The sequence below is a fragment of the Cricetulus griseus genome, assembly GCF_003668045.3.
Source record: "Cricetulus griseus strain 17A/GY chromosome 1 unlocalized genomic scaffold, alternate assembly CriGri-PICRH-1.0 chr1_1, whole genome shotgun sequence".
Lineage (NCBI taxonomy): Eukaryota > Metazoa > Chordata > Mammalia > Rodentia > Cricetidae > Cricetulus > Cricetulus griseus.
Window position 1 is genome coordinate 217,832,151 of NW_023276807.1, and position 10,098 is coordinate 217,842,248.

General features: G+C 42.6%; 1 long non-coding RNA gene across 1 annotated transcript; it reads right to left on the minus strand.

Moving 5' to 3' along the window:
• Positions 1-1,381: 1,381 nt before the first annotated feature.
• LOC118238719 lies at positions 1,382-3,531 on the minus strand. Its single transcript, XR_004772417.1, has 3 exons — positions 2,470-3,531; positions 1,935-2,275; positions 1,382-1,840 (listed from the first exon to the last, which is right to left on the minus strand). It is a non-coding gene; the product is annotated as an uncharacterized LOC118238719 (long non-coding RNA).
• Positions 3,532-10,098: the final 6,567 nt, after the last annotated feature.

The window sequence follows — 10,098 nt, forward strand, 5'->3', positions numbered from 1 at the left end:
AGGAGAAACTCTTCTGAATTGTCTGTGTTCTAGGTTTACACTCCCTCACCCTCCCATCTATCAGCTCCCTTCTCTGTGCTCATAAGTAGAAATCAGGTAAATCTACTCAATGGTCTATTCCCAAGTAATGGAGAGGTGGGTCAGTGATTAAGAGTTTTTACTGCCTATGACAGCTAGCCTTGGTTGTCAGCTTGACAAGCTGGGCACTCCTGTAGGGTTTTTCTTGAAGTGGGAAGACCCACTCTAAATGTGGTGACGCCTTCTGGTAGCATCCCAAATAAAAGGACATGGAAGAAGAACGCTTTGCTTTTTGCCTGCTTGCCCTCACTTTTGCTGGGACATTCACCTATCCTCTTGCTAAGGCATTCCTTCCCTAGGATTCAACACCACTTCTTCAGGATTCCAATGTAGACTGAAGACCAGCAGCACTCCCAGAATCCTCATGGCCTTCAGCACCAGACTGGAACCACTGAGACACTGGGATAACCTCTTGGACTAAAGAACTATCAGATATGTCAGAATCAAACAATGCTGCACTAGTAGACCTAAATGGTGAATTTGAAAAGGATGACTCCTTTAAAATAACTTAATAAAGATAATATAAAAATCATAACCAGCCAGGCAGTGGTGGCACGCGCCTTTAATCCCAGTACTCAGGAGGCAGAGGCAGGAGGATCTCTGAGTTCGAGGCCAGCCTGGTCTATAAAGCTACATAGAGAAACCCTGTCACAAAAAAATCAAAACCAAACCAAAACAAAACAAAGCACTAGACCCTGTCCTAAAGTGGTAAAGACATATGAGGAAAATGTGTTCCTTGTTTCTTTGCATATGTTGTCCCGCTGCTTGGAACACTATCCCACCACTTCTTTATCTAGTTAGTTCCTAACACTATTCCCACCCTCAAAAATCTCAGCTACAGTACAGTGAGGGACCTTCCACAGTCCTCCACAAAGGCCATAGCCATTAGGGTAAAAGCAATCAAGGAAATTTAAGCAGTAACCCCAAATGGGACCATTAATATTTTTAAAATATTTAATTTTATTACTTTTAATTATTTGTGTATGAGGCGGTATATGTGTGCAGGTACCCACAGAGACCACAGGTGTGGGATCCCCCAGAACTCAAGCTATAGGTGCCTCTGAGTCAAAGATATGGGTGATGGGAATCAGACTTCAGACCTCTGCAAAAGCAGTGTGCTGGTTACTTGTCAGTTTGACACAAATTAGGCTCATCTGGGAAGATGGAATACTTTTTTCCAACATAATATTTTTGTTGGTTTTTGGGGGATTTCACATCATACACCCCTATCACATTTTATTCCCAGTCCTTCCCTGTTCACCCTCCCCCCACCCCTGACACCTTGTCATCTCCCCCTGCCAGGAAAAAAAAAAAGTCCAATTTGTGTTGTTTATATACTCACCAGAACATGTGCAAACTCTCAGTGGCCTGTCACTTAAATAGGACTGAGTCCTTCCCCTCCCGCAACCCTTCTGGAAGCTATCTGGTGTGGAGAGCATCCTATCACAGTTTAAGTGTTCTTTTTGATGGTTTCCTGTTTAGGCTGTTACTATTTTGGGAGAGGTGGATGAAGGTGGAGGTAGGGGTTGTCACAGAAGTCTTCCATGTCCCTCTTTCTCAACTGTGCATCTCCAGTCATCGATATCACTGCCAAAGTAGCTTATTTGCTGTTTAGGAACCAAGGGAGCATGGATCATGGGCTTCCACTTGGCTTCTGGTTTCAGCAAAGACCATTAACAGGGCTCCCAGTTGCAGTATGGCCAAGGACCCAGACAAAGGCCTGAGATGTAGCTGTGGTCATGGACATCAACATGGCTCCAGGCTGCAACATAGACCACAGAAATCTGCCTGACCTTGAGTGGCAACACAGACCAGAAGATGGAATATTAATTGAGAAGATGCTTCATTAGACTGACCCGAAAGCACCAAGCATGTCTGGCAATTTCTTGATTTATGGTTGATGTGGGAGTGCTTAGCTCCCTATACATGGTGCCATCCCACGCAGGAGGTCCTCAGCAAGCTGAGCAATCCATGAGGAGCAAGTCAGTAAGGTGCACCCCTCTATACCGCCTCTGCATCTGCTCCGGCCTGAGCTCTTGCCCTGGCTTCTCACAGTGATAGAGTATGGCCCAGAAGTTGTAAGCTGAAATAAAGCCTTTTCTCCCCAGCTTTGCTTTTGGTTAATGTGTATATCGCAGCAACAGAAAACAAACAAAGACTAGCAGTATGCTTTTAACAGCTGAGCCGCCTCTCCAACCTGTGAAGAGATGGATTTCCTTTTGCATGCTAGGGATCCAGCCCAGGTCTTGTAGGTCTTAGCAAGCACTCTACCCTGGAACTATACTCCCAGCCCCACAAATGAAGTCCTTACACAAGCAAAGCCATCCCCACTTTTCAAGATTTCAGGCAGCAAGAGGCAAGTTGGGGAGGGTGGAGGGTTGGGGGTCTTACCCATGGCAACTGTTCCCTGCATCCACTTTAGATGGCTGATGTGTATTAGATCTTGGTTTCTATTTTAGAAAGCAAAAGCAAAAGCAAACCAAAAATGCTTTTTTTTTCATAAGAATTCAAATAAAACAGTGACATCCCCTCCTATAAAATTAGAATCACATGTTTTGAGATAAAAAAAAATCTTTAGGGAGATCTTTTTTTCCGAATACATATTATCTGAAGCTATAAAACTTAGTGTGGTTACAACTTCCACTCTGCCAGAGTAAGGGAAATAGTGTTGAGCCCAGCAGACTGCTCAGCTAACATATTTCTGGAAAAATTAAATCAGCATTCAATCAAGTTCAGACAAGACTTTTTTTTTTTTTTTGTGGTAGGTGTTTGATTGCTGCAAGGCAGTCATGCTAGGCTTTCTTGCCGTGTTCTAAATTGTTTGCAATCACCTCCTCCCTCCCCAGGGGCTGTGCAGTGAGTCATCAACTTTTCTTCACGAACACTATTAAATGACTCTGCAGTCTGCAAGTCTACTGCTGTGGGAAGCAGAGACTCAGTGGGCGGGCCTTATTTGCAGCAAAGGCAAAGGCAGAGAGCAGCGCCACATCATTGAAACAAAGTTTAAAATGAGTTATGAGGGCTGAAGAAGTCAGGCGAAAATAGCAAAGGTCAATTTGAACTTAGGTGGAAATCCATCATTTGTTTTAATTCAGAAGTGGTAAATGTTGCCTGTGCTGAGAAAAAGACTCCAAACAACTTCTTTAAATCTTAGCCTCTCTCAGGTGCCTGTAAAGGATAGCCACATGTGAAATGTGTTGTCCAAATTCCAGCTGGAAGAAATGAAAGGTGCTTTAGTTTAGTTTTAATTTCAGGGAAAATCAATGCCCAATATAAAAACATCATCTGTAATAATGTCCATCATTGGTAAAATACAGTAATGAAAATCAAACCTTTGTCAGAAAATGCACATGAGATGGTAGATGGAGAAACACCTAGCATCTCCTTGAATTCATTGAACACTGCTGTCACTCCATCCCTGGGCAGAGAACAAAACAAATCTCAACTCTATGGAGAGTCTATTGCATACAGTATCACACACACACACACACACACACACACACACACACCCCACACACACTAATAATAATAATAATAATAATAATAATAATAATAATAATAATAATAGAAACAAAATGAAAAAGAAACACATTAAAAGAAACTTAAATAAAAAAAAAAAAAACAGGAAAGATGGTGTTTGAGTGAGGCCATGAAGCTCTGACTGAAGAAGAGAGCTCCAGGCAGAGGGATAAGAGCAAGGACCCTGGCATGAGGACAGCTCAGAGTCTGATCTGCAAAATGGAGGAGGAAGGGGGGTCATGCTCTGAAATCAATTCACACTAAAGCACACTGATGAATGACGTATTTCATAATCATTAAAAGCATTGTGAAGGCCAAATGGTGGTGGCGCATGCCTTTAATCCCAACACTCAGAAGACAGAGGTAGGTGAATCTCTTGTGAGTTTGAGACCAGCCTGGTCTACTGAGTGAGTTCCAGTACAGTCAGGGCTACACATAGAGACCTTGTCTCAAAAGGGGGGCGGGGGCTGCAAAGATCTTGGCTTTTACTTTGTATAAGGTGGTGTGGGTTAATTTTATGTCTACTTGAGACAAGCTAGAATTATCTGAGAAATGCCTCAACTGAAGAAATGCCTCCATCAGATTGGCCTACGGGTATGTCTATGGGCATTTTCTTGATTAATGACTGATGCCTTGCCTGTGGCCAGTGCCTTTGCTGTAAATAGGTTGAAGAAAGACAGGGATAGAATATGACAGTCACTAGACACCCCAGAAACACTCACCTGTTAGCGATTGCATTTTAACATGAAACTCCTGCCCCACCCCCAATTTTTCTACCTTTTAAAAATCCTTATTTTACATTATTTTCTTTTTCTTCATGTATTTGAGGTTGTCTATATTCACATTTGGAAACAACACAATTGTGTTTTAAAAAAAATTGGGAGAGGGACTGGGAGATGGATCAGCAGGTAAGATTAATTTGCTGTGCATATTAATCATAAACATAAGGACCTGAGTTCAAATTCCCAGCACCAATGTAGAAAACCAGCCGAGTTACAGGTGTCTGTAACCCTAGAGCTTGAAGTGGAGAGGTGAAGGGGGAGGGGAGGGGCAGGAGGCGTGGGGGACAGGCACAGGAGGATGGTTTATCCAACACTGCCCAGACACTGAAAATGGTATCTGTTGTCCTCATCACCAGCATTAAGTCTTATGGAATATGACTTTACACAGTGTGAATATATGTCACTATAATCACTTAAATAAAAAAGCTAAATGGCCAGTAGCTAGGCAGGATTTTCAGGGCAGAGAGAATACTGGGAAGAAGAAGGGAGGAGTCTCAGGAGTCCCCAGCCAGGCACAGAAGAAGCAGCATGAAAAGAGTTAATGGGTTAATTTAAGTTATAAGAGCTAACTAAAAAACAAGCCTAAGCTATTGGCCAAGCTTTTATAATCAATAAGAAGTCTCTGTGGAGTTATTTGGGAACTGGCTGGTGGGATAGAAAGGTCTGCCTACAAAGTTTACTCTGTCACAGGACTGACCGAATGTAGAAGAAAAACAAAACAAAACAAAACAAAACACTTCACTAATCTTAAGCTGGATGAAAGATGGCATGTCTACGTATAAATCAGCTCTTTGTGAGTTTGATTTGCTTAAATCAGCACCTCTGTCTCCTCTCTGTTGCCCTCAGGTTGCTCCATCTGCCTCCACTGCTGCTAGCTTTAACAGTATGACCCATGCCCATCCCTCTGCACTGACTCTGGGCACAGTCCAGCTGCCTGCGTTGCCCACCCGGGTCCATGTGACTTCTCTAAGTTGTTTACAGCCTGGTATATATCTTAGTTAGGGTTTCTATTGCCGTGAAGAGACACCATGGCCACAGAAACTCTTTTAAAGGAAAACATTTAATGGCACAATACTTATTAACTATATTAATTGATATAACTTTAAAAATAAGCTATTTCAAATAGCAAGAAATTAGCACCTCACTTATATAGGATCAAAAGCACCATATCATTTATGAAGAACTGTTTTTTTGTTTATTTGAGACAGAGTTTCTCTATGTAGCCTTGCCTGCCCTAGAACTCACTCTGTAGGCCAGGCTGGTCTTGAACTCAGTGATCCACCTGCCTCTACCTCTCAAGTGCTGGGATTATAGGCATGCAACACCACTCCCCAGTGAAGAACCATTTAGTAGAATTAAAAACCATAAGGAAGAATCACCAAATAACAGGGGAGACAAAGCCTCAACTGCACATCTCTTTCCACCAAGTAAAACCTCTATTGCCAAGAATAGGTTATATAGCTAATTGAGTCGTTGGCTAAAGAGGCCCATGAAACCCCAAACAACTCGGGCTATTGCCATACCTATCAGTTGCTCTTTCCAAACTGATGATAAAGTCCTATTGCTGAAGATAACACATCTTTTGTTGAACATGGAGAAGCTGACCTGGTACCTTTCTAGAGCTTTCACCCCTACTGACTAGTATTTATGGTATCGGAAGGTATTCTGCATGCTACTAGAGGAGAAAGGTAGTCATCTATCCATCTACAAACCTTCCAAACTACGAACAGTGACGGCCCGCAAGATATGCTGGTGCAATTATGGTCCAAATGCTGTGGGAGTAACCAACCACTATCTGATGGGATTTAAGGACCACTCCATGAGATGGGACCCATGCCTAACCCAATAGGTGGTCTAGAATGTAGGATTAGATAGGCCATGGGCCTAGGGGAAAACCAAATACTAGTGTTCTACTAAAGGAGTGTAACAATAAAATGACTTATAATGACATTCTGCTATACCCATAGATCAGTGTCTTGCTCAATAGCATGAGAAAAGCTTCCTTCTGCTATGCCTGGGAACAAATACAGAGACCCACAACTGTACAACATGCAGAAAGTGAGAGACCTTGAAACACACCATTTTAAATGGGATATCTTCATTGAACTCCTCTCCTTGGGACTCAGGGAGTTATGTGGGAGTAGGCAGAAAGATTGCATAAGCCACAGGGTACAAATGGTACCAAGGAAAACAGTGTCTTTCAGACAATACCAGATTGATGTTCGTATGAACTCACAGAGACTATAACAACGTGCACATGGCCTGTATTGGTCCACGCCAGATGACCTCCCAGCACCAAAGGGAGAAATGGACATGAGCTCCCATCTCTAACTAAGAAACTATCTCTAATTCACAATTTCCCACAAACGAAAAATTAGTTTCCCCCCAGTGGAATCTCAGTAGGTGTACAAACCACACATAAAGGCAGACCCCATACCCAGCAATATGTGGCCAACACAAAACTCATTCGGTGGTATTTTTGGAGATTTTTTTTTTTTGGTTTTTTTGGTTATTTGTTTAAAAAACAAAACAAATAACAACAAAAACTCTTACTAGTCCAAATTCTGTCACTCACCTGAAATTTTCAGGTTCTTACATTATTCCCTCTTCTTCATCTTTGATGCTCTGCTTCTATGGTTTGCTTGTTTTAGAATGTTACACTAACTGTGTATGTGTGCATGTGTGTGTACATATGTGTATGCCTGTGCCTATGAGATTTAGAAGAGGACATCAGATACTCTGGAGCTGGAGTTACAGGCGGTTGTGATCCAGGTCCTCCAAAAGAGCGCTGTGTGCTCTGAATCACTGAGCTATCTTGCTAACCCCTGCTTCTAGGATTATGAAGGCAAATATGAGCATATGCAATATATATTTTCTTTCACCTTATAACATAGTAAGTAGCCTACTATATACACTGTTCTATATCTGCCTTTTTCAATCATTGGTATATTGTAAAGCTCTCTCCACATAAACATGGAGATTTTCTGTTGTGGTATATTTGTGTACACTGTGACGATACGTCTTTGCCAAAGTGCCTTCTGATTGGTTTAATAAAGAGCTGAATGGCCAATAGCTAAGTAGGAGAGAATAGGCAGAACTTCCAGACAAAGAGAGGAACTCAGGGTGAATCTAGGCACTTAAAGGAGGTGCCAGAAGGATGTGGAGTCAGTTGGACATATGGCACAGAGGAGAGGTAACTGAGCCATGTGATAGAAAGTAGATTAATAGAAACTGATTAATGTAAGTTACAAAAGCTACTTAGGAAAAAGCCTAGGCTAGCACCAAGCTTTCATGATTAAGTATCAGTGTTGTAATTTGAGGGCTGGTGGTCCTGACAAGAAAGCTCACTAAAATCTTCCTTGCTCATTTTTACAGCTGCATGCCATATATTATCGTTTCTTGCACCAGACACCATTCATTGAACATTACAATTGAGCCCATATTTTGCTCTTAAAAATACAGCAACACTTTTAAAAAGCCAATTTTAGAGTGCTGGGGAGATGGCTCAGTGGTTGAGATCACTTGCTGTAAAAGCAAGAGGACTTGAGAGCACCTGTGTAGAAGTTGGGCATGGCTTCATGTGCCTACAACCCCAGCACTGGGGGACAAAGACAGGTGGATCTTGGAAGCTTGTTGGTCATCTGGCCTAGCCAAAACAGTGAGCTTCAGATTCAGTGAAAGGCCATAGTAAATAAAATGTAAGGTTGGGGGCTGGAGAGATGGCTCAGCAGTTGACAGCACTGACTGCTCTTCCAGAGGACCCGGTCCCAGAACCCACATGGCAGCTCACACCTGTCTGTAACTCCAGTTCCATGGATTCTGAATTCCTCACACAGGCGTACATGCAGGCAAACCACCAATACACATAAAATTTTAAAAAAAACTATAAAAAATAAGGTAAGAGTGATCGAGGAAGACACTCAACATCCTCCACTGGCTTCTCCATGGGGACACTGTACTGGTTCACGTATGCACATATACTACCCATACACAGAAGCCAACTTTTTGAATTGTTGGATTTAAGTTTTTTTTAAGATTTTATTTATTTATTATTAAGTATACAGTGTTCTGCCTGCACATCTCAAGAGGGCACCAGATCTCATTACAGATGGTTGTGAGCCACCAGGTGGTTGCTGGGAATTGAACTCAGGACCTCTGGAAGAGCAGCCAGTGCTCTTAACCTCTGAGCCATCCCTCCAGCCCCTTGATTTAAGTGATTAACAAGTTGACTGGCACTATGGACTTTACCCATGTGAAGGTGAGGGTGTAATGATTTCACTAGTCCCAAGATAAATAAAAAATGGGTGTTTGTTGGGAAACACTTACACAAATAATAATAAAGAACCACAGGAGCGCTTCTCTGCCCAGTTAGTGCCCAACACGCTTGCTTGGGTGAGTTCCCGAGACCGGGTATTGGTAAGTTAGAGCAAAAGCATCAGATTCTCTCATTCTCATTTCCCCTGTATGTTCAAGGGCATCCTTTGTAGATTCAAACACAATGTGAGGCCTCGCCGATTTTCAGCATCAGTGAAGCCAGCTCTTCCTCTAGGCACCGAGGGGGCAGCATGAGCGGGTCAGAAGTCTCCTGCTTCCATGGACTGGAATTGGGTCTCCACTCATGGTCCAACAACGTTTCCTCTACACATACAAAGTAGACGACCCATTTCTATTTCTGCAAATCCCTGTCATTACAGCATACACTTAACATCTCTCACATTATCTATTCAACAAATACTTATTGAGTAGCTTCTATTACCTGACTCTGGCAAGTGTCTGGTATTCTGATGCAAATTAGGTCTCAGGCACTTGTGGGAACATATCCTTATAGATGAATTTCAGATGAACATGTGAAGTACAATGGTAGGAAAGGTCCATGAAGTGACTGGCAGACTCCTCCTGGGATGATATTCTGGTTTGTATTTGAAAGGTTAAAGAATGTTTCACAGGCAAACCAAAGGAAGTGAAAATGGCATTCTGAGAGGCACAGAAGCCAGACAGAGCCAGGCACAGTCCAGGGGCTATAAGCTGTTTGGCAGTGAAAGAACACAATGTACAAGGTACACGGGAGACAGGAAATTGCTGGAATTTCCAGCCAATGGTGTCTGCTTTCTTTGGGAGATAAGATAGTGTTTTTCAGAATGAAGGAGGCACAGGCTAGGTAGGAAATTTGAGATTTAGATGAACTGATGAAATGTTTATGAGGGATGGGGGCAAATCTGAGAAAGGCCCGTTTTACAGGTGACTGGCTGAACAGATTACAGCCCCCTACATAAAAGACCAAAAGGTATGGAAAGATCTAAAGACAGATCTTTAGTAGCACACACCCTTTCCCATGATTTACTAATGTTTTAATGTGCATTCGTGTTTTGCCTGCATGTATGTCTGCTGAGGATGTCAGATCCCTTAGGACTACAGTTAGATAGCTGTGAACTGCCATGTAGGTGTTGGGAATTGAACCAGGGTCCTCTAAAAGAGGACCTAGTCCTCTTAACCACTGGGCCATCTCTCCAGCCCCATGGCACATTCACTCAGAAGACAGAGACTCAGAGGGTATCTGTGAGTTTGAGACCAGCCTGGTCTACAGAGTGAGTTTCAGGACAGCTAGAGCTACATAATGAGACCCTGTATTGAAAACAAACAAACAAATAGAAAGAAATTGTTGTAGAGGCAGGTGGATCTCTGGTCTACAGAATGAATTTCAGGGCAGCCAGAGATACAC